The 23800-nt window shown below is 38.2% G+C and overlaps 1 non-coding gene across 1 annotated transcript; it reads right to left on the bottom strand.

Annotated features, from left to right (window-relative positions):
* Positions 1 to 264: 264 nt before the first annotated feature.
* LOC130937183 (small nucleolar RNA R71) lies at positions 265 to 372 on the bottom strand. The gene has a single exon (XR_009068412.1). It is a non-coding gene; the product is annotated as a small nucleolar RNA R71 (small nucleolar RNA).
* Between the last annotated feature and the right edge of the window lie 23428 nt (positions 373 to 23800).

Here is a 23800-nt window from a genome sequence, read left to right as displayed (position 1 = left end):
GTTTCTCTGATGCAACAGAATTGCAAGTTCCATGGACTTCCATTGGAAGATCCTCATCAGTTCTTAGCTGAATTCTTGCAAATCTGTGACACTGTCAAGACTAATGGGGTTGACCCTGAGGTCTACAGACTTATGCTATTCCCTTTTGCTGTAAGAAACAGAGCTAGGACATTATTGGACTCACAACCTAAAGAAAGCCTGGACTCATGGGAAAATCTAGTCAATGCCTTCTTGGCAAAGTTCTTTCCACCTCAAAAATTGAGTAAGCTTAGAGTGGAAGTCCAAATCTTCAGACAGAAGGATGGGGAATCCCTCTATGAAGCTTGGGAAAGATACAAACAATTGATCAGAAAATGTCCTTCTGACATGCTTTCTGAATGGAGCATCATAGGTATTTTCTATGATGGTCTCTCTGAACTGTCCAAGATGTCTTTGGATAGCTCTGCTGGAGGATCTCTTCATCTGAAGAAGACGCCTACAGAAGCTCAAGAGCTAATTGAAATGGTTGCAAATAACCAATTCATGTACACTTCTGAAAGGAATCCTGTGAACAATGGGACAAGTCAGAAGAAAGGATTTCTTGAGATTGATACTCTGAATGCCATTCTGGCTCAGAACAAGATATTGACTCAACAAGTCAATCTGATTTCTCAAAGTCTGTCTGGAATGCAAAATGCACCAAGCAGTACTAAGGATGCTTCATCTGAAGAAGAAGCCTATGATCCTGAGAACCCTTCAATGGAAGAGGTGAATTACCTAGGAGAACCCTATGGAAACACCTATAATTCTTCATGGAGAAATCACCCAAATTTCTCATGGAAGAATCAAGAGAGACCTCAACAAGGTTTCAACAACAATAATGGTGGAAGAAACAGGTTTAGCAATGGCAAGCCTTTTCCATCATCTTCTCAGTAACAGACAGAGAATTCTAAGTAGAACCCCTCTGACTTAGCAACCATGGTCTCTGATCTAATTAAAACCACTCAAAGTTTCATGACTGAAACAAGATCCTCCATTAGGAATTTGGAGGCACAAGTGGGACAGCTGAGCAAGAAAGTTACTGAACTCCCTCCAAGTACTCTCCCAAGCAACACAGAAGAAAATCCAAAAGGAGAGTGCAAGGCCATCAACATGGCCGAATTTGGAGAGGAAGGAGAGGAAGTGAACGCCACTGAGGAAGACCTCAGTGGGCGTGCACTGACCTCCACTGAGTTCCCCAATGAGGAACCATGGGAATCTGAGGCTCAAAATGAGACCATAGAGATTCCATTGGATTTACTTCTGCCCTTCATGAGCTTTGATGAGTATTCTTCCTCTGAAGAGGATGAGTATGTCACTGAAGAGCAAGTTGCCCAATACCTTGGAGCAATCATGAAGCTAAATGACAAGTTATTTGGAAATGAGACTTGGGAGGATGAATCTCCTTTGCTCACCAAAGAACTGGATGACTTGTCTAGGCAGAAATTACCTCAAAAGAGACAAGATCCTGGGAAGTTTTCAATACCTTGTACCATAGGCACCATGACCTTCAAGAAGGCTCTGTGTGACTTAGGGTCAAGTGTAAACCTCATGCCTCTCTCTGTAATGGAGAAGCTAGGGATCTTTGAGGTGCAAGCTGCAAGAATCTCATTAGAGATGGCAAACAACTCAAGAAAACAAGCTCATGGACTTGTAGAGGATGTTTTGGTGAAGATTGAAGACCATTACATCCCTACTGATTTCATAGTCCTAGAGACTGGGAAGTGCATGGATGAAACCATCATCCTTGGCAGACCCTTCCTAGCCACAGCAAAGGCTGTGATTGATGTTGATAGAGGTGAACTGATCATTCAAGTGAATGAAGAATCCTTTGTGTTTAAGGCTCAAGGATATCCCTCTGTCACCATGGAGAGGAAGCATGAAGAGCTTCTCTCAAATCAGAGTCAAACAGAGCCCCCACAGTCAAACTCTAAGTTTGGTGTTGGGAGGCCACAACCAAACTCTAAGTTTGGTGTTGAATCCCCACATTCAAACTCTAAGTTTGGTGTTGGGAGGTTCCAACATTGCTCTGATCATTTGTGAGGCTCCATGAGAGCCCTCTGTCAAGCTACTGACATTAAAGAAGCACTTGTTGGGAGGCAACCCAATGTTATATTTTATCTATTTTCTTTTGTTATTTTATGTTTTTTGTAGGTTGATGATCATGAGAAGTCACAAAATCAATTGAAAAAGCAAAAACAGAATGAAAAATAGGAAGAAAAACAGCACACCCTGGAGGAAGAACTTACTGGCGTTTAAACGCCAGTAAGGCTAGCAGGTGGGCGTTTAACGCCCAGTCTGGCACCATTCTGGGCGTTTAACGCCAGAAAGGGGCACCAGACTGGCGTTAAACGCCAGAAAAGGGCAAGAACCTGGCATTAAACGCCAGAAATAGGCACCAGCCCGGCGTTTTAACGCCAGAATTGGCTCAAAACGTGATTTTGAATGCCATTTGGTGCAGGGATGACTTTTCCTTGACACCTCAGGATATGTGGACCCCACAGGATCCCCACCAACCCCACCACTCTCTCTCTTCTTCACCCATTCACCAATCACCTCAACACCTCTTCCCCAAAAACCCTTCACCTATCAAATCCCTTCTTTCTCTTCACCACTCACATCCATCCCTCATAAAACCCCACCTACCTCACCCTTCAAATTCAAACCACTTTCCCTCCCAAACCCACCCATACATGACCGAACCATGCGCCCCCCTCCCCTATATTTTCACACAACCTAAACACCACTTCTCCCCTTCTTTGGCCGAACACAAAGCCATTCCCTTCTTCCTCATTTCTTCTTCTTCTACTCTCTTCTTTCTTCTTTTGCTCGAGGACGAGCAAACCTTTTAAGTTTGGTGTGGTAAAAGCATTGCTTTTTGTTTTTTCATAACCATTTATGGCATCTAAGGCCGGAGAAACCTCTAGAAAGAGGAAAGGGAAGGCAAAAGCTTCCACCTCCGAGTCATGGGAGATGGAGAGATTCATCTCAAGGGTGCATCAAGACCACTTCTATGAAGTTGTGGCCTTGAAGAAGGTGATCCCCGAGGTCCCTTTTTCACTCATAAAGAGTGAACATCCGGAGATCCGACATGAGATCCGAAGAAGAGGTTGGGAAGTTCTCACCAACCCCATTCAACAAGTCGGAATCTTGATGGTTCAAGAGTTCTATGCCAATGCATGGATCACCAAGAACCATGATCAAAGTGTGAACCCAGATCCAAAGAATTGGCTTACTATGGTTCGGGGGAAATACTTGGATTTTAGTCCGGAAAATGTAAGGTTAGCATTCAACTTGCCCATGATGCAAGGAGATGAACATCCTTACACTAGAAGGGTCAACTTTGATCAAAGGTTGGACCAAGTCCTCACTGACATTTGTGAAGAGGGCGCCCAATGAAAGAGAGATTCAAGAGGGAAGCCGGTTCAATTGAGAAGGCATGACCTCAAACCCGTGGCTAGAGGATGGTTGGAGTTTATCCAACGCTCAATCATTCCCACTAGCAACCGGTCCGAAGTTACTCTAGACCGGGCCATCATGATTCATAGCATCATGATTGGAGAAGAAGTGAAAGTTCATGAGGTTATAGCCCAAGAACTCTATAAGGTGGCGGACAAGTCCTCTACCTTAGCAAGGTTAGCCTTTCCTCATCTCATTTGTCACCTCTGTTATTCAGTTAGAGTTGACATAGAGGGAGACACCCCCATTGATGAGGATAAGCCCATCACTAAGAAAAGGATGGAGCAAACAAGAGACCCCTCTCATCATGAGATCCCTGAGATGCCTCAAGGGATGCACTTTCCTCCACAAAACTATTGGGAGCAAATTAACACCTCCCTAGGAGAATTGAGTTCCAACATGGGACAACTAAGGGTGGAGCACCAAGAACATTCCATCCTCCTCCATGAAATTAGAGAAGATCAAAGAATCATGAGAGAGGAGCAACAAAGACAAGGAAGAGATATTGAGGAGCTCAAGCACTCCATAAGACCTTCAAGAGGAAGAACAAGCCGCCATCACTAAGGTGGACCCGTTCTTTAATCTCCTTGTTCTTTATTTTCTTGTTTTTCGAATTTTAGTGCTTATGTTTATCTATGTTTGTGTCTTATGATCATTAGTGTCTTAGTGTCTATGCCTTAAAGTTATGAATGTCCTATGAATCCATCACCTTTCTTAAATAAACAATGTTCTTAATTGAAAAAGATAAGAATTGCATGAATTTTGAATTTTATAACAGTTTAATTATTTTGATGTGGTGGCAACACTTTTGTTTTCTGAATGTATGCTTAAACAGTGCATATGTCTTTTGAATTTGTGGTTCATGAATGTTGGCTCTTGAAAGAATGATGAAAAAGGAGACATGTTACTGAGGATCTGAAAAATCATAAAAATGATTCTTGAAGCAAGAAAAAGCAGTGAATACAAAAAAAAAGAGGCGACAAAAAAAAACGAAAAAGAAAGAGAAAAAGAAAGAAAAAGAAAGAAATAAAGTTGTGATCCAAGGCAAAAAAGAGTGTGCTTAAGAACCCTGGACACCTCTAATTGGGGACTCTAGCAAAGCTGAGTCACAATCTGAAAAGGTTCACCCAATTATGTGTCTGTGGCATGTATGTATCCGGTGGTAATACTGGAAGACAGAGTGCTTTGGGCCACGGCCAAGACTCATAAAGTAGCTGTGTTCAAGAATCATCATACTTAACTAGGAGAATCAATAACACTATCTGGATTCTGAGTTCCTAAAGAAGCCAATCATTCTGAGTTTCAAAGGATAGAGTGAGATGCCAAAACTGTTCAGAGGCAAAAAGCTAAAAGCCCCGCTCATCTAATTAATATTGATCTTCATAGATGTTTTTGGAATTCATTGCATATTCTCTTCTTTTTATCTTATTTGATTTTCAGTTGCTTGAGGACAAGCAACAATTTAAGTTTGGTGTTGTGATGAGCGGATAATTTGTACGCTTTTTGGCATTATTTTTAGTATGTTTTTAGTATGATCTAGTTAGTTTTTAGTATATTTTTATTAGTTTTTAGTTAAAACTCACTTTTCTGGACTTTACAATGAGTTTGTGTGTTTTTCTGTGATTTCAGGTATTTTCTGGCTGAAATTGAGGGACCTGAGCAAAAATCTGATACAGAGACTGAAAAGGACTGCAGATGTTGTTGGATTCTGACCTCCCTGCACTCGAAGTGGATTTTCTGGAGCTACAGAAGCCCAATTGGCGTGCTCTTAACGGAGTTGGAAAGTAGACATCCTGTGCTTTCCAGCAATATATGATAGTCCATACTTTGCCCAAGATTTGATGCCCAAACCGACGTTCAAAGTCACCTTCAGAAATTCCAGCGTTAAACGCCGGAACTGGCACCAAAATGGGAGTTAAACGCCCAAACTGGCACCAAAGCTGGCGTTTAACTCCAAGAAGAGTCTCTACACGAAAATGCTTCATTGCTCAGCCCAAGCACACACCAAGTGGGCCCGGAAGTGGATTTTTATGTCATTTACTCATCTCTGTACACCCTAGGCTACTAGTTCTCTATATATAGGACCTTTTACTATTGTATAAGAATCTTCTGATCTTTGGAACCTTTTTCTTTAGATCTTTTGATCACTTTGGGAGGCTGGCCATTCGGCCATGCCTAGACCTTGTTCTTATGTATTTTCAACGGTGGAGTTTCTACACACCATAGATTAAGGTGTGGAGCTCTGCTGTACCTCGAGTATTAATGCAATTACTATTGTTCTTCTATTCAATTCCGCTTGTTCTTTGTCCAAGATATCACTTGTTCTTCAACTTGATGAATGTGATGATCCGTGACACTCATCATCATTCTCACCTATGAACGTGTGACTGACAACCACCTCCGTTCTACCTTAGATTGGGTGAATATCTCTTGGATTCCTGATACACGATGCATGGTTGATCGCCTGACAACCGAGTGCTCGCCTGACAACCGAGCCAGCCATTCCGTGAGATCAGAGTCTTCGTGGTATAGGCAAGAACTGATGGCGGCATTCAAGAGAATCTGGAAGGTCTAACCTTGTCTGTGGTATTCTGAGTAGGATTCAATGATTGAATGACTGTGACGTGCTTCAAACTCCTAGCAGGCGGGGCGTTAGTGACAGACGCAAAAGAATCACTGGATTCTATTCCGGCCTGACCGAGAACTGACAGATGGATAGCCGTGCCATGACAGGGTGCGTTGAACATTTCCACTGAGAGGATGGGAGGTAGCCACTGACAACGGTGAAACCCTTGCATAAGCTTGCCATGGAAAGGAGTAAGAAGGATTGGATGAAGACAGTAGGAAAGCAGAGAGACGGAAGGGAAGGCATCTTCATACGCTTATCTGAAGCTCTCACCAATGATATACATAAGTATCTCTATCTTTATCTTTATGTTTCATTCATCATCTATACCCATTTGAGTCTGCCTGACTAAGATTTACAAGGTGACCATAGTTTGCTTCATACCAACAATCTCCGTGGGATCGACCCTTACTCGCGTAAGGTTTATTACTTGGACGACCCAGTGCACTTGCTGGTTAGTTGTGCGAAGTTGTGTTTATGCCATGGTATTGAGCACCAAGTCTTTGGAGCCATTACTAGGGATTATTTGAGTTGTAGTGATCACAATTTCGTGCACCAGCGTCCGCACAGAATAACATTTTTGCAGGGTTGTGCGTGCGCACATATCAGAAAATTCCAAAATTCTGCAACTTTGCAGAATTTCAGATTTTCAACACCAACTTTGAATGATCATAACTCCTTCTACAAAAATCCATTTTCCTCAAAATTTATATCATTTTAAAGCTTTTTAAAATCAACTTTAATTTAAAACAAATTCCAATCAATTTTGAAAACCGGGGCAAAAATTATGATCAGATAAAGTTCACCAAAAATCCATTTTTACCCAAAACCTCAAACTTCACAATTTCCAATTTTCACAACCAAAATAATCCAAAACCTACTCAAACATCATAAAACACTACTGCACACTACACTCTAACATTCCATTACACTTCCATCACCTCCACACCTAATTCATTTAATATTCTCTCCATAAACCAACACAAAACCAAAAACCTCAATCAAAATTCTCAATCATGAACAATTTACACAATTCCTACATCTATGATCTATAAATCACTACCAAATCATAACTGCCAATCCAATCATGAACCTACACTCATAATCCTCACCAACCCTCAACAACCTCAACCACCAAAACCTTTACTCTCATTAACAACAGTAATTCACACATTCATCATCATCCTTCATAACCATCAAATACCAATAATTACCAACAACATATATCATCACACATCATAATCATCAATATTCTTCATTCCAAACCACCACAACATTTTACATTAACTCATTACCTTAAATTCTCATAATCCTTGTTATTAACCAAAATAATTAATCACCATGAATACTCATCAATACCAATAATCTCCAACAATCATCATCAACCACACTAATCCAATACAACCAACAATTAGCACCAATTCATATATAATCATTCATACACCAATAACATTCAATCCTATCTTAGGGTCAACTAGCCTAAGTGTCCATGAACATTACATATTACATAAAGAAAACCGAAATCATACCTTGCCTGATTCCTAAACGCACCAAACACCAAAATGAAGCCACCAAGCTTGATCTAAAGCCTCAACCAACTCCAACAAATACCAAAACTCAATCTAACATCACATATTTATACCAACATCAAAATCTAATATATACAAAACAACTAAACACAAGGGTTTAGTGAAACCTTACCTTACCCAATGTGAGTAAGGGTAAAATCCAACAATTACCCGCTACTAGAGATCAACTAAACAACCAAAACCACAAAATCTACTCATAAACTATACATAAAAACATGCAGAATCTATGACTGGAAATTGGGATGTGAAGAGAGAGATCTTACCAGATTTCTTTATATAAAAATGTAGAGCTCGACAAGAGCTTCACGTGACCGTAAACGGCTAGTCAATCGGAGTTCCGTAGCTCAAGTTACAAGCAAAAGAAGGTGAGGGTGAATAGTACTCTTTCTTCTCCCTCCGCTCTCATGGCAGCTGCACCCCTCTCATCAAATTAGGGCATGAATGAGCTGAAAAGCTTGTTAAGTGAGCTTATATATGTTGGACCTTGGGCTGGGTACAACCCGTTAGCATTTTTTGTCCGTTTGACCCACTTTGGGCCAAAACATTTAAGATTAGTGCTTGGTTTTCAATTCAAAAATTATTTTTGTCCTTTTAAAACAATAAACCAATTTTCCAAAATCTTATTTTTCTAAAAACACAGCACCGGACAGACTTAAACCAGTTCAACCGGTTCGGCTGTCGGTTCGCGGCTTTTCTCGGTTTTTCTCAAAAAATATATTTTCCAACTCAGAAAAATTCACTGAAATTAAATTTCACATTTATATTTTCAAATTAAAACTTCTAAATTTTGAATCTATTCCGGGCACTAAAATTATTTTATAAAACGGTTTTTATGTGAAAATGCGAGTTCTTACATCCTCCCCTCCTTAAAAAGATTTTCGCCCTCGAAAATCCGAGTTATGCGATATATCCCCATCACAGAGTCCTACCGTGTCTACGTTCTCTCTCTCCAACTCCTCCAGAGAATAGTTCGTTCGAATAGGCAGAAAATGAGCGGATTTGGTTAAGCAAACCTCGATCACCCGAACCGCATCATTGTCTACTTCCACTGAGGAATCTCAAGAGGATGTATCATGCCTGACGGCTTCTGATGTTCTATCTTCACCTTCTAACACGTCAAACACTTGGATGCCACTGTAGCTACACCACCTTTCATCCCAGACCACCAGAACATCTTCTTAAAGTTATAATACATCTTCGTGCTTCCGGGATGAACAGAAAATCCACTATAGTGAGCCGCCGACAACAAGTCTTGCCTCAACCTCCCGACATCCAGTATGCAAATTCACCTCTTATCTCTCCACAATCTTTCACCATCCTTAGTGAAATCCTCACGCCTCTTATCACCAACTGGTTGGAACAATTTCTGAAGTTCCCACTTATGTTGCTGAGCCCTCTGAATCTCCATCTTAATCGTGCTTGAAATCTACAATTGGTTCAAATAAGTTCTTCCGGCAACCTCACCAATGTCTAGCTTAAAATCCACAAACTTATCCACTAGTTCCCCTTCCTTGATTCTCATCCAAGCAATTGATAAAGACGTCTGACTTAATGCATCTGATACCACATTCACCTTTCTAGGGTGATAACTCAGTTCAAAATCGTAGTCCTTAAGCAACTTCATCCAACTTCTCAAACGTGTACTAAGCTCTTTCTGATCAGAAAAGACGCTGAACCTCACTCCATACAAGTGGGGCCTCCAAATCTTCAGTGCAAATACAATCGTCGCTAATTTCAGGTCATGAGTTGAATAGTTCACTTCTGCGATCCCAACTGACGCGATGCTTAGCTCTACACTCCGGTGTTGCATCAACACGCAACTTAAACCCTTCAAATAAGCGTCATAGTATACTTTGAATGGTCATGCGGTTCCAACAAGATTAAAACAGGTGCTGAAGTTAACTTCTACTTCAAAGTCTGAAAACTCTCTGCACACTCTGACATCCAAACAAAAGGCGCTTCCTTTCTTGTCAACCTAGCCATCGGTAATGCAATCCGGGAAAATCCTTCCAGAACTCACACTTCGACAACTTGGCGTACAACTTCTGCTGCGTCACTCTGATTATCGTCACTAGGAATCTGAAAATCCTTTCTTTTAAACCAAAATACCGAATTTGTAATACTCTTCAAAATCTTTAAAACAAGTTTATTCTAAATGAGTTCATTGTTAAAGCTCTTTCAAAGGAGTCATAAATCATTTACTAGTAAGTTAAACACTTGAAACCACAGTTTTCTAAAAAAAACTTTTCAGTTTGAATTTCTTCCGATAAGATAATTTGGAAACCAAATTCACAAATGAACATAATCGGAGAACTCACTTTTCTTTTTAAACAATATCTTCCGGACCAAGAATTTCCAACGTAGTTTCAAAACCAAAGACTGCTTTTATAACATTTCGCAAAGATGTGAAAACAAGTTCAATCTAAGCCAGTTCATTATGAAAGCTTTTTCAAAAGGCTAAAAAATTTATTTATTTTTAAATCGAAACCTTTCAATTTGAATTCCTTTTTCATAAGATAAATTTGCAAACCAAGACCACAAGTTATTAAAATCACACAACCCACCTTCCTTTTTAAATCGGATCATTTGATCAAAAGTTCAAATCCTAGTTTCAAAACTAAATTAGTTAAACCAAATCTCCAAACCAGATTTGAAAATCACTCTAAATCTTAAAACAGCAAAATCATAGTTAAAATCCGCAAGGACGTTAGTCGGTATTTCCGTTCCCACTAGTGCTTAACTGCACCCATCGCCCACACAGGGAACCGCCAAGACTTCTAGCCATACCTGGAAACCATTCTGGAACGCCAACTCGGATCGTTTGTCATCACAAGTCCAAAATTCTCGGCTACCGCCACTAGAATCCTCCTTTCCCCATGGTTTACTTCCAACAAAACTCTAAGCTCTTGAAATTCTAACGGCGACTTTACAAAATATAGAACCAAGCTAACCTCAAGTTTAGGCAATATAAGACTCAAAGCATACACTTACCTCTCGTCGGAGGATCCGACCCCGTTGCTTCACGTGCATCCAAAGCAAACACACGGCCTGGTTGTTGACTCTTACCCACACCTCGGTTCCTCCCTCTACGGCAGTCCTTAGCAAGGTGCCCTGGTAATCTGCAAGTGTAGCATCGACCATCTCCCTTTGCGATGTGGAACTGAGCGTTGTTGTTCTTTCTGAAATCCCCTTGACCTCGCAGATGTTGAGGAGTTTGTTTATTTCTTTTAAAGTTCTATCCCCTTGGTCCGAGATGATCGTCACACTCCCTACTAGTATTTCCTCCAGAAGCCTCCTTTGACAAGGCTACCATTTCCGCGTATTCTTCAACCACTCTTGCTTTGTTCACTAAATCAAAGAAAATATGAATCTCCATAGGAGTCACAGCAGTCATGATGTCGTACTTCAAACCCTTTTAATACGTGATACACTTCCAACTTTCATAGGTTTCTGGGGCACCCTGACATGCCCTAGAGAACCTACAAAGTTCCTCAAATTTGTTGGTATAATCTGCCACAGACAAAGAACCTTGCTTCCGCTGCATCAGTTCCATCTCCTTCGCTTCCTTTGCAGATTCAGGGAAGTACTTCTTGTAGAAGGCCGTTTGAAATACATCCCAAGGAACATTTGCATTCTGGAGCTGTAGCAAGTGGCATTCTGCCTGCCACCAATGCTGGGCCTCATCCCGAAGTTGGTAAGCAGCAAACTCTACGTATTGGTTATGCGGGACATGCTGCGCTTGTAGTGTGCGTTCCATAGCTTGGAACCAGTTATCCGCTTCCGTGGGATTAGTTGAACCTCAAAAACTCAGAGGATGAACCTTGAGAAAGGTCGCCAAGGTCATCGGAGCACCTCTCGTGTTATCTCCGTTTCCTCCTGCATTCTCATTCGCATTTCCTTCACCATTTCCATTTCTGTTTTCGGCAGGTTGGCCTAACCTCTGCACAGCTTGCAGAGTCGCGGTAGCGGTACTCCCCATGATGTTTGCAAGATTCACCATTGTTGCTATGAACTCGGCATGGTTATTGGCCGGTCGCTCATTCCTACTCTCTCCTCGTGAACGCCTACGACCTTGTCCGCGAGTGGCCATTAAGGTTCCTTTCTATACCAAACAATTGATATCAAGGTGATTAGTCTCAATATCAAAATCCTAGTGCTTCACTCATCCTAAAAAGGTACTCACAAACAAGCATGCTATGAAATATTAAGTAGATAACCTAAATAGCATGAAAGAAAAATGACCCAGAGTGTGCAACGAAGCACAATCGGTCCATCCTTTAGGCTCACGAGGACGAACCGCTCTGATACCACTAAATGTAACACCCCAATTACCCTAAGCTTTACCTCTAGCCGTAAGGCAAAGGTTAATCAGAGGTTACGACAATTCTAAGGCTTATACATATTTATATATAGAAAGAAATAATATAATCTAGAAGCCTGATGAAGGAGTAAGCTCAAAAACAGAATTTCAGAAGCGCAAAATATTCACACGAAACTAACGCACAAGATACAAGGTATAGGTGCAAGAGAATAGAACAAATGTATAGATATAGTAATATAAACATAGGAAACTAGCCGCAGCTTGCAGAGTTTAAGCCGACTAGTTACAAATAGAGTTATACAGAGTTTTAGAATTAAAACAGCTTATACAACCTATCTCTTAAGTAAGCCTCTAAGGCCACAAAGTTAAAACACAAAAAGATGTGAGAGTAACTATAACAAAGTAATGTACATTAAACCAAGGAGGAACCATACTCCGCTCTGTCACCAAATCCGCAATCTCACCAAAGTAGATTACGACCTGCATTTGAAAAACAACAACAAAGTATCTGGTTCTCAGTATGGTAACAGTGCCCAATGATGTAAGATGTAAGGCCCCGGGACGCCGAAGGCAATCCTAGAACTCCACATCACATATTAATATTCAAGCTTAGAACAAAATAAATAAATATAATAAGAACTTAAACCATAAACTAGGGTTGTCTAAACTTAGGGAAATTCTAACTAATACTAATCACACCACTGTATCCCACAGCCATCGCCAACCTAACCTCCGTGCGATCCCATCGCCACCGCCTACCTAACCTCCTTAGCACCAGACAAACACAATTGATGCAAAAAAATAAAACATAGATAGTTTTCATATATATCAAGTGATTCACGAAGCAAGTAGGCATGTTATACAATTAGGCAAACTCAATTAATTAAAGCAAACAAGCATGTAGAAGATGCATATGATGAATGTTTATCCTATTGGCTCGTGATATAACTTGTCGGTCCATAAATGCCAACCCGACACATCCTTTCGGATGTCGCTTTTCTGCCGCACCCACGAATATAGTGTCGGGCCCACTCTATTGACCCACGAATATAGTGTCGGGCACACGCTATTCACCCACGGATATAGTGTCGGGCACACTTGCATGCATAACCCAAGGATATAGTACCTAGCCCACTCTTGCAGCAGAAAAGATTATCAATCATGGTTCAATCACAAGGACATAATACTTTGCACACTTATCATACTTAACCCAAGGATGTAGTGCCTGGCACACTCTCACTATTCAACAAGATCATCATTCCCCCTTCATGTCTTCAACTCATTATAACCATCATCAATTCATTACTCACATTCCGGGCTGATTAGTTAATCAATTTCCCAATTCATTGTCAACAATCACCATGTGCACCACTCTTTCTTCCCTCTCAACTAACTCTTTTACAATGCACCAGAAACCTAAACTTTCGTTTGCTATCCTTTCAGAGAAAAACCCAAATCAAACCCCCTAGGACCTTTTCCATGTTCTAGTACCCAAAAATAAGTCAAAGAGTCTTAAAATAGTGTTATAGAAGCTTACAACCTTGTCGGGAAGGTGAAATAGTTGAAAATAAAGTTTAAAATTATGAACAGGGTGTGTGCGTCCGCACAGGAGAGTGCGTGCGCACACCCAGGAAGATTTTGAAAGTGTAAGTACGAACTGGGGTGTGTGTATGCACAGGCACTAAAATTTATAAAATCTGTTCACTCGCACAAGTTGCGCGAGCGCCCCTAACAGACGTCCCTTCCTGACTTGTGCGTGCGCACAAGGCTGTGCGTCTGCACAGGTTGTAATTCTTCATTGATGTGCCCGCGCACAACCTATGCTAGCGCTGCTACCAGAGCCCTTTCCCCTGCCTGTGCGTACGCACAGGTCTGTGCGTTTGCACAGAATAACATTTTTGCAGGGTTGTGCGTGCGCACATATCAGAAAATCCTGAAATTCTGCAACTTTGTAAAATTTTAGATTTTCAACACCAACTTTGAATAATCATAACTCCTTCTACAAAAATCCATTTTGCTCAAACTTTATATCATTTTAAAGCTTTTTAAAATCATCTTTAATTTAAAACAAATTCCAATCAATTTTGAAAACTGAGGCAAAAGTTATGATCAGACAAAGTTCACCAAAAATCCATTTTTACCCAAAACCTCAAACTTCACAAATTCCAATTTTCACAACCAAAATAATCCAAAACCTACTCAAACATCATAAAACACTACTGCACACTACACTCTAACATTCCATTACACTTCCATCACCTCCACACCTAATTCATTTAACATTCTCTCCATAAACCAACACAAAACCATAAACCTCAATCAAAATTCTCAATCATGAACAATTTACACAATTCCTACATCTAAGATCTATAAATCACTACCAAATCATAATTGCCAATCCAATCATGAACCTACACTCATAATCACCACCAACCCTCAACAACCTCAACCACCAAAACCTTTACTCTCATGAACAACAGTAATTCACACATTTATCATCATCCTTCATAACCATCAAATACCAATAGTCACCAACAACATATATAATCACACATCATAATCATCAATATTCTTCATTCCAAACCACCACAACATTTTACATTAACTCATTACCTTAAATTCTCATAATCCTCGTTATTAACCAAAATAATTAATCACCATGAATACTCATCAATACTAATAATCTCCAACAATCATCATCAACCACACTAATCCAATACAACCAACAATTAGCACCAATTCATATATAATCATTCATACACCAATAACATTCAATTCTATCTCAGGGTCAACTAGTCTAAGTGTCCATGAACATTACATATAATATAAAGGAAACCGAAATTATACCTTGACCGATTCCCAAACGCACCAAATACCAAAATGAAGCCACCAAGCTTGATCCAAAGCCTCAACCAACTCCAACAAACACCAAAACTCAATCTAACATCACATATTTATACCAACATCAAAACCTAATATACACAAAACAACTAAACACAAGGATTTAGTGAAACCTTACCTTACCCAACGTGAGTATGGGTAAAATCCAACAATTATCCACTACTAGAGATCACCTAAATAACCAAAATCACAAAATCTACTCATAAACTATACATGAAAATATGCAGAATCTAGGGCTAGAAACTGGGATGTGAAGAGAAAGATCTTACCAAATTTCTTTAGATAGAAATGTAGAGCTTGACTACAGCTTCGCGTGGCCACAAACGACTTGTCAATCGGAGATCCGTAGCTCAAGTTACAAGCAAAAGAAGATGAGGGTGAATAGTACTCTTTCTTCTCCCTCCCCTCTCATGGCAGCTGCGCCCCTTTCATCAAATTAGGGCATGAATGAGCTGAAAAGCTCGTTAAATGAGCTTATATATGTTGGACCTCTGGCCCGGTTTGGACCCGGTACAACCCGTTAACATTTTTGGTCCGTTTGGCCCACTTTGGGCCAAAACCATTAAGATTAGTGCCCGGTTTTCAATTCAAAAATTATTTTTGTCCTTTTAAAATAATAAATCAATTTTCTAAAATCTTATTTTTCTAAAAACACAGCACCGGACAGACTTAAACTGGTTCGACCGGTTCGGCTGTCGGTTCGCGACTTTTCTCGGTTTTTCTCAGAAAATACATTTTCCAACTCAGAAAAATTCACTGAAATCAAATTTCACATTTATATTTTCAAATTAAAACTTCTAAATTTTGAATCTATTTTGAGCACTAAAATTATTTTATAAAACGATTTTTACATGAAAACGCGGGTTCTTACACTTTTCACATGTTTATGCAGATCAGATATTTAACATTGTGATTGAGTATCTATTTTCTTTTGTTTGGCTTGGAGTTAAAATTGTCCCTGTTCTCAATGGTCCAGTTTCATACTGGTTACTCTCCAGGCCTGCAAAAGGTGTTGAGAAGACCTCCTCTCATTTCTCCCCAAGGTTCTCTCTTTCTGCAAGTAAGAATTTTAACTTTTGTATCTTGATTATTACTGTTTTTATGTGAGATTTATCTCTAACTTGCTCATATTTGTAAAATTAGGGAATTCATTTCTCTTGAAGGTATTGTCGGCAAAGGTATTCATTAATGCACATTCTATATAAAATTTTTGGAGGCCTTTGCTTCTAATATAGCCACTTAATATGTCTGTTTTCAAGCTGAAGCTCAGGCTTCAAGAAACTCTTCCCAAGTGTGACCAATTTTAAGCTGTTCAGAAGGCTGTAAGTGTTTGTCTTTTTATTGATTATCTTCATTGCTCACTGTGTTTAATTTGATATATTGTATAAATTATTATGCTTGTACTGATTGCTCTCATTATTTTTCTCTCACGCTGCTGCATTTAGGGGTGTTCATGGTTTGGTTAATCCAAAAACCAAACCAGTTTTTTGGTTAACCAAAAATATAGTATTGGTTAATTAACCAAATTGGTTTTACATGATGAAACCGGTTATTAACCGATTAGTGAAATTCAAAACCGGTTTTTAACCGGTTATTAAAACAAAAACCGGTTTTTAAAAAATAACCGGTTTTTATATAAAAAACTGGTTTTTATATTAGAAAACCGGTTTTTACATTAAAAACCGGATTTTACACCAAAAACCGGTTTTTATATTAAACAATTGATTTTTATACCATAAAATTGGTTTTTACATGTAAAAATAAATTTTTACACAAAAATTAATATTTTTACATAAAAAAAACCCAAACTTTTCGAACCTTTTTTTAATTGAATTTTTTTAATCTAATTTTTTTCTTTCTAAATGATACGAGTAACATTTGTAAATAATGAAATCCCTTCCATTGCTTTTGTTCCTTTTTCTTTCTTATCTCTTTTCAGCATTTTCTATAAATATTTTTTCTAATATAAATAATTTTCTTTCTAAATGATACGAATAACTTTTTCTTATCTCCTTTTCTCTCCCCCTCCTCTTCTCTCTTTCTCTTTCTCCCCTTCCACTCTTTCTCCCCCTCCCCTCTCTTTCTCTTCCTCTTTCTATCTCTCCCCTCTCTTCTATTTCTCTCTACCCCCTCCTTTCTCTCTCCACTTCTCTTCCTTCTCTCTCTCTCTCTCTCCCATTTTTCTCTCTCATCTTCTTTTTCTTTTCTCTCTCTCTCTCTCCCCTTTCTCTTTATCTATCTCTCTCTCCCTTTTCCATCTTTCTCCCCCTCCCCTTTCTTTCTCTCTATCCTTCTCTCCATCTCTCTCCCCATGCTCTCTCTCTCTCTCTCCCCTCCTCTCCCTCTCTCATTCTCTCTCCCCTCCTCTCTTTTCTCTTTCTCCTTCTCTTTTTCTATCTTTCTCTCTCCTTCTCTCTCCCCTCCTTCTTTTTCTCTCTTTGTCCTCTTTCTCTCTCTTCGTCTCTTTCTCCTATCCTTCTTCTCTCTTCTTATCTCTCTCTTTTTTTCTTTCTTCTCCTTTATCTTCTCCTCCTCTCTCTCTTCTCTCTCGCTTTAGAGAGAAGAAGAGAAAATAGATAAAAGAGGGATAGAGATTGAGAGAAGGTTGAGAGAGAAAGAGAGAGTAAGAAAGAAAAAGAGAGGAGAGAGAAAGAGAGAAAAGAAAGAAAAGAGAAAAAGAGAGAGAGAGAGAAGAGAGAGAGAAAGAAAAGAAGAGAAAGAAAGGGATGGAATGAGAGAGAGAGAGAGATAGGAAGGAAGGGAGAGAGAGAGAGAGAGAGAGAGAAAAGGGAAAAATAGAGGGAGAGAGATAGAGAGAGAGAGAGAGAGAAGGAGAGAGAGGAGAGAGAGATAGGAGGGAGAGAGAGAGGAGAGAGATAGAAAAAGAGGAGATGATTAAAGAGAAGAGAGGAGAGGAGAGAGAGAGAAGGAGAGAGAGGAGGATGGGAGAAAGAGGGCAAAGAGAGAGGCATGAAAGAGCGGAGAGAAGGAGAGAGAGAAAGAGGAAAGGGGAGAAAGAGAGAGGGAGAGAAAGATAGAGAGACAAGGGAGAGAGAAAGAAAGTCGAGGTGGAGAGAGATAGAGAGAGAGAGAAAGAGAAAGAGGGGAGAGAGAGAAAGAGATGAAGAAAGGGAAGTAGAGAGACAAGGGAGAGAGCGGAGGAGAGAAAAAGGGAAAAAGAGAGAGAGAGAGAGAGAGAGAGAGAGAGAAGGGGAGAGGAGATAAAAAGGAAAATGAGTGAGAGAGAGAAAGGGAGAAAGAGAGAGAGAGAGAGGGGGGAAGGAAGGGGGAGAGAAAAGGAGAGGGGAGAGAAATAGGGGAAAAAGAAGAGAGATAAGGGAAGAGAGAATAGAGAGAGAGAGAGAGAGGGGGAGAGAGAAAAGGAGAGGACAAAGAGGAGGAGGAGAAAGAGGAAAATGAGAGAGAGAGGAGGGTGAGAAGGGAAAAAGAGAGATAGGAGAGAGAGAGAGAGAGAGAGAGAGAGAGAGAGGGGAGAGGGAGAGAGAGAGAGAGAGAGAAAGAAAGAGAAGGGGGAGAGAGAGAGAGAGAGAAAGAGTATGTAATTTGGTTTTGAAATTAGGTTTTGATTTTAATTTGGTTTTGGTTTTGGTTAACCTGTTAAAAACCGGTTTTTTTAAATTTGGTTTTGGTTAACCAATTTTAAAAAATATGGATATGGTTTTTAAAATGGTTTTATTAAACTGGTTAACCAAAATGTGGTTATGGTTTTTTAACCGGTTAATCACATTTTGGTTTTTTTATGCACACTCCTAGCTGCATTGAAGGGTTTTGAGGCTGTTGCACTAGAAGAACCAAATCAATTTCCTGTTTTGGTTTTGATTTTTTGTTTGTTATATAACAAAAGTGTGCTTTGATGTTTCTTAGAAAAAATGAATAAATAGAGCCTATTTTCTTTGTTAGAGTATCTTTTTTTCTTACTCTTATATGTATCATCAAAAGGAGAAATTTTTTAGAGATTTTTAAAGAAATTTTGTAGAGCAAATATTAAATAAAGTGAAATAAGAAATTTAGTCAACAAGAGAAAATTTAGTCATATTACAAACCATCTTGTAATACTAATTTTATGCTAATTTTAATTTTCACATTTTAACAATTTTACCTAAATATCCTTTTTAAAGTAGTAAGTGGTGGATGAAATCTTGAAACAAATGACAGAAAAAAGGATAAAAAGAATATTTTACATGTATTTTTCTTTATAAAAACTATTTAATATTCTGGTTATTCATTGAAGTTAGCTGCTAGCTCCCATAGAACTTTGCCTAGAAAAGAACTAGCTCATCAACCATTTAGACCCAAATTCATTTTCTAAAAGATAAGTAAACAGTTAAATTTAATAAATACTTAAAAGCACATTTTTGTTTCTCAACCATAATCTAATTTCCATAATTCTCACCAATGCTTTAAAACACTTTTATAAACTAGTATGATTTTTTACAATAATTACTCTTGTATCAACACCATTTGGTTACAGTGCACAAAATAGTTTATATTCATTAGATAGATCAACATGCTATGAATTGTGTGACACAAGTTTTGATTCATCATTATGCTCTTTCGTCATTATTTCATGCGATATTATGGAAACAACTAGTTCAGCTTCTTGATTGAATTGAGTTTTTTTTTTTTTGTGATTTAACACAACTTTATAAGGCCATGTTGCACATAATTTAAAAGAGCATCTATTAGATATATGTAAGCATAACTGCTTCACCATTTACAATCACCAAGCTAATAAGGGTAAGCAACAAATATAAATGAAAAATACAGATGTTCATCAATACAGCCAAAATATTATTTATTTAAGACATTGCTGCAGTAGTGCAATCAATGCAATATTGCTGAAACTAAACCAAAAATGTCACCATTTAAAGAATACTTTCCAGTTCTTAGGGAGACTATCTATTTTCATAAATCGAAACAACAATGAAATCGAGCAAAATATAATATCTTCAACTATTGTTAATAATATGAAAACACCATGAATGAAATGCTGCTATTAATGATATAGTCATCTGCTGCCCAAGTTTTTTCAACTGTTGTAATATAAACACCAACTATGCTTAATTAACATGCAACCATCCAGATGGTAGTTAGCGAGTCCTGCATGAAAAGAGCTACGAATAAAAGGTTAAAGAGGCCTGATGTGGAACTTATCACAGTTGTGCTCAAAATACAAATAGCATAGCAAATTAGCAATCACATAAGTGGAACAGTATGCTCAATTTCAAATTCAAGTAGAAAAGATTTGAAAGAAACCTTGCTAGTTGTTACCTCTAATGCAAACCACATTGTTGTAAGCTATAAGCCACATTTGGCAATTTGCCACAAACTAGGCTCATCAATTTGTGTGACTAAGTCAGGTTCATGAGGTGTACTTTTTTTTCTTGAACTTAGTTCTTCGGTGTAAGTAGTTAAAGGAGTTCTAAGATCAGATTCAAGCCCTTGGTAAGTCTCACTAAATCCAAGAGTCAAACTAATCTCAAAAGAGGAAGCATTGGATGAAGCAAACTCTTTGTAAAAGTTTTTATATGATTTTTTTTATACATATCCAACAAGTATGAAACTGGGCTATTAAAGACAGGGACAATTTCAACTCGGAGCCAAACAAAAGAAAATAGATACTCAATCACAATGTTAATAATCTGATCTGCATAAACACGTGAAAAGGCTAAAAATTGTGTTTTGAACATAATGATACACCAACGTGGTAGGACAATATCAGATACAAGAATCAAGAACAACACACTCCCAAGCCAAGTAATTGCTTGACAATAATAAAATATAATACGAACATAATAGATCGAATTGACATGCAATAACTTCTAAGAATCTACTATAATATCTTCTGAACTTGAACCCTAGTTCATGTATAATAATGACATAGCAATGCTTCTCAACAACAAATGTAAATAGTTTTCCAAAATTTTTATCTTCCACTGACAAAAAACATAACTAGTCAAAATTGCTAAAACTAACCAATGCTATCTGAAAGAAAGAAAAACATAACTTTCTGAAGTTCTAAAATTGCTAAAACTAACCAATGCTATAATTCCACACATGTTAAAAAAAATAACAACAGATTTTATCATATTATTTTCATTTCTAAATTGAAATCGAAATTTTGAAAAGAAAGAAACTAAATTGAGAGATATATCTGAACTGAGTTACCGAACTAAAGCAGAGGGCCGGAGACAACGAGTCCAGAAAGGAGAAGAAATGTCGCTTTGAATTCAAGCAAACACGGAAGAGAGACATGGCGAGACCACCCATCAGCGATGGTGAGACACGGGGAGAAGCAGAGTAGCAACGACGGCACACGGTGAAGAGCAGAGAAGCAATAATGGCTCACAGTGAGGATCAAAGAACGAGCAACCGCAGAGGGAGAGGAACAGAGAACGAGCAATGGTGGTAGAAGGAGGCAAGAACCCTAGCAGAGGCAAATGTCTCCTCTTTAAAACTGTGATTAAAAAAGAAAAAGAGGAATGTGTAAAAAACATAAACAGAGAGGTAAATGTCTAATTATGAATTCTTCCAAAAAAATAAGGTTCTTTTCATAAATATTTTTAGGATGGTTAACGATACTCCCATATAAAAGTGGGAGTAACGAATCCATAACAAAACCTATAACATAGTTGTCGACTAAATCTCCAAAGTGGTCCCTCATTTTCACGACTTTCACTATTTTAGTCCCTCAAATCCAAAATTCATTATACTAGTCATCGAGATTGAGCTCTGGCACTATATTGGTTCTTGAAACCTTTCTATCATTGAGTCAGCGAATGAAGTGCCGAGTTACCTCTGACTTGCCACGCTGGACACAAGACTAAAAGGTGTCGTTCCATTTTAGCATTTAAACAAAGCAAAAACAAAAAGACAAAGAAGGCTTTATATGATGTGCAAATCGTGTTATCTTTTCTCATTTTCCAAAATAACCTTATTTTTGTCTTGTCTAAGCGCTAAAATGAAATGACATCATTTAGCCCTTTGTCTAGTATGGCAAGTCAAAGTAGCTCAGGATTCAGTTCACTAACTCAAAGTTGGAAAGGGTCCAGAGACCAATATGATACTTGGAGCTAGATCTCGAGTATCAGTACAGTGAATTTTAAATCTGATGAAATAAAATAGTGAAAGCTATGAATCTGAAAAACCACTATAGTAATTTAGTCTGCTAAAATATTCTAAAACTGCCAACTATAATTTATATAATATAATACAAAATTAACAAATAATTCTCAAATATCTCGTAATATATTTGTCCTCATTCAATTGATTAATGTCATTACTATGTGAAATTGTTTTGCTTCTTCATCTTTATATTCTTTTTTTTCTCTTTTATTTTTTCTCTTCTTGTCTCTTCCAAGAATGAAATGAAATGAGTTAATTTCGCTTGCACTGTCTATGCTATTTATAAAGTAGACACTATACTAAATTTGTATGCTATAATTATGAAATTGTGAAACAACTTTCTCTACCTTTATTTCTCTAGTAGAGAGCGCAAAATTAAGGTGAAAAAATCATGTATCCAATTTCACTATCATTAGTCATGAAATTGAAAGAGTGAATGTTGTAGTAGTGATTTTATCATTAATACATACAAATAGTTTTGTTGGTTAATTTCACTAATGAGGTAAATACCAAATTGGTACCTGAAAGATTCTGACATTGACAAAATAGTACTTATCTTTGTTATTGACAAAATAATCCCCAAAAGATTTTAAAATCTAACAAAAGTGATCAACCGTCAATTGAGTTACCTGAAGTTAAGGTTTAGGTGTGACATGCCAGTTAAAACCCTATTCACCCCCACCACCTCAAACTTTCTGCAACTTCCAACCTTGAAAGGCCAAAAACCACTTCCATCTTCATTCTTTCACCCAAACTCAACCCTTTCTCAAAAATCAAAACTTGCCCTTATTATGTTGTTATTATTTTCTTAGTTTTCTCTCCCTAATTCTCAAAAATTTCAGAACCATGGAAATATGGAATCCATATTCTTTCCAAATTCCTCACCTTAACAACAACATTAACACCTTAACAACTCATTCGAACGAGCGTCTATACAATCATGCAAAGGTTTACAATTTACTCCTCAACTCTCTGATGGAACCATCGCTGATTTCTCCATCGTAATTTCCAACCCCACCCTCAAATCTGCCATCCCTAGCCACACAAAAAATTTTGCTTGAAATTTCGATAGGGATTTGCAGCAGCGGTAATAACAATAATTAGTTCCAAAGTCTAAAGAATCAAAATCAAAACCTTCTGCGTGACTAGGGACAGTATGGAGGGAAATGCTTGAGAGCCTAGCAATAAGGATGAGAGATGCGATAGATCCTGAGGATGAAGAAGAGGATCAAGATGAGACCAAGGATGTTGAAGATTCTAGAAATATAATCAAGGAGGATGAAATCACAACTGACCTTGCTAGCCTAAGCGATGAATCGGATTGTGAAAGGAAAATCCATGAGTGCGAGAGTAATTCGGAGAAAGCGGTGGTAGAAGGTAAGAACAAAATGAAGTGCAACCAAGAAGTAAGTCTGCATCTGCATTTGGGGTACCTTGTACCGCTGAAAGAAACCGGGATGAGTGACAAAAGGGAACGAAAAGGGGAATTGATGGGGATATGTAATGACGGAATTAGGAAAGAAGAGAAAAAAAGGGATTAGGATTTTTAGAAAATTAAAATTGGGGTGTTTTTAAAATTATAAAAATTAAAAGTGGGTAACTTTTGTAATAATTATGATAATTTTTAATTGACACCTCACTCTTAAACCTTAACACTAATAATTCAATTGACGGTTGGTCACTTTTGTCAAATTTTAAAATATTTCGGGGATCATTTTGTCAATAACAAAGATCAAGTAC

The sequence above is a fragment of the Arachis stenosperma genome, chromosome 6 (assembly GCF_014773155.1).
Source record: "Arachis stenosperma cultivar V10309 chromosome 6, arast.V10309.gnm1.PFL2, whole genome shotgun sequence".
Classification (NCBI taxonomy): Eukaryota; Viridiplantae; Streptophyta; class Magnoliopsida; order Fabales; family Fabaceae; genus Arachis; species Arachis stenosperma.
Note: the sequence above shows the minus strand (reverse complement) of the source record. Positions and strands in the feature narration are given on the sequence as shown.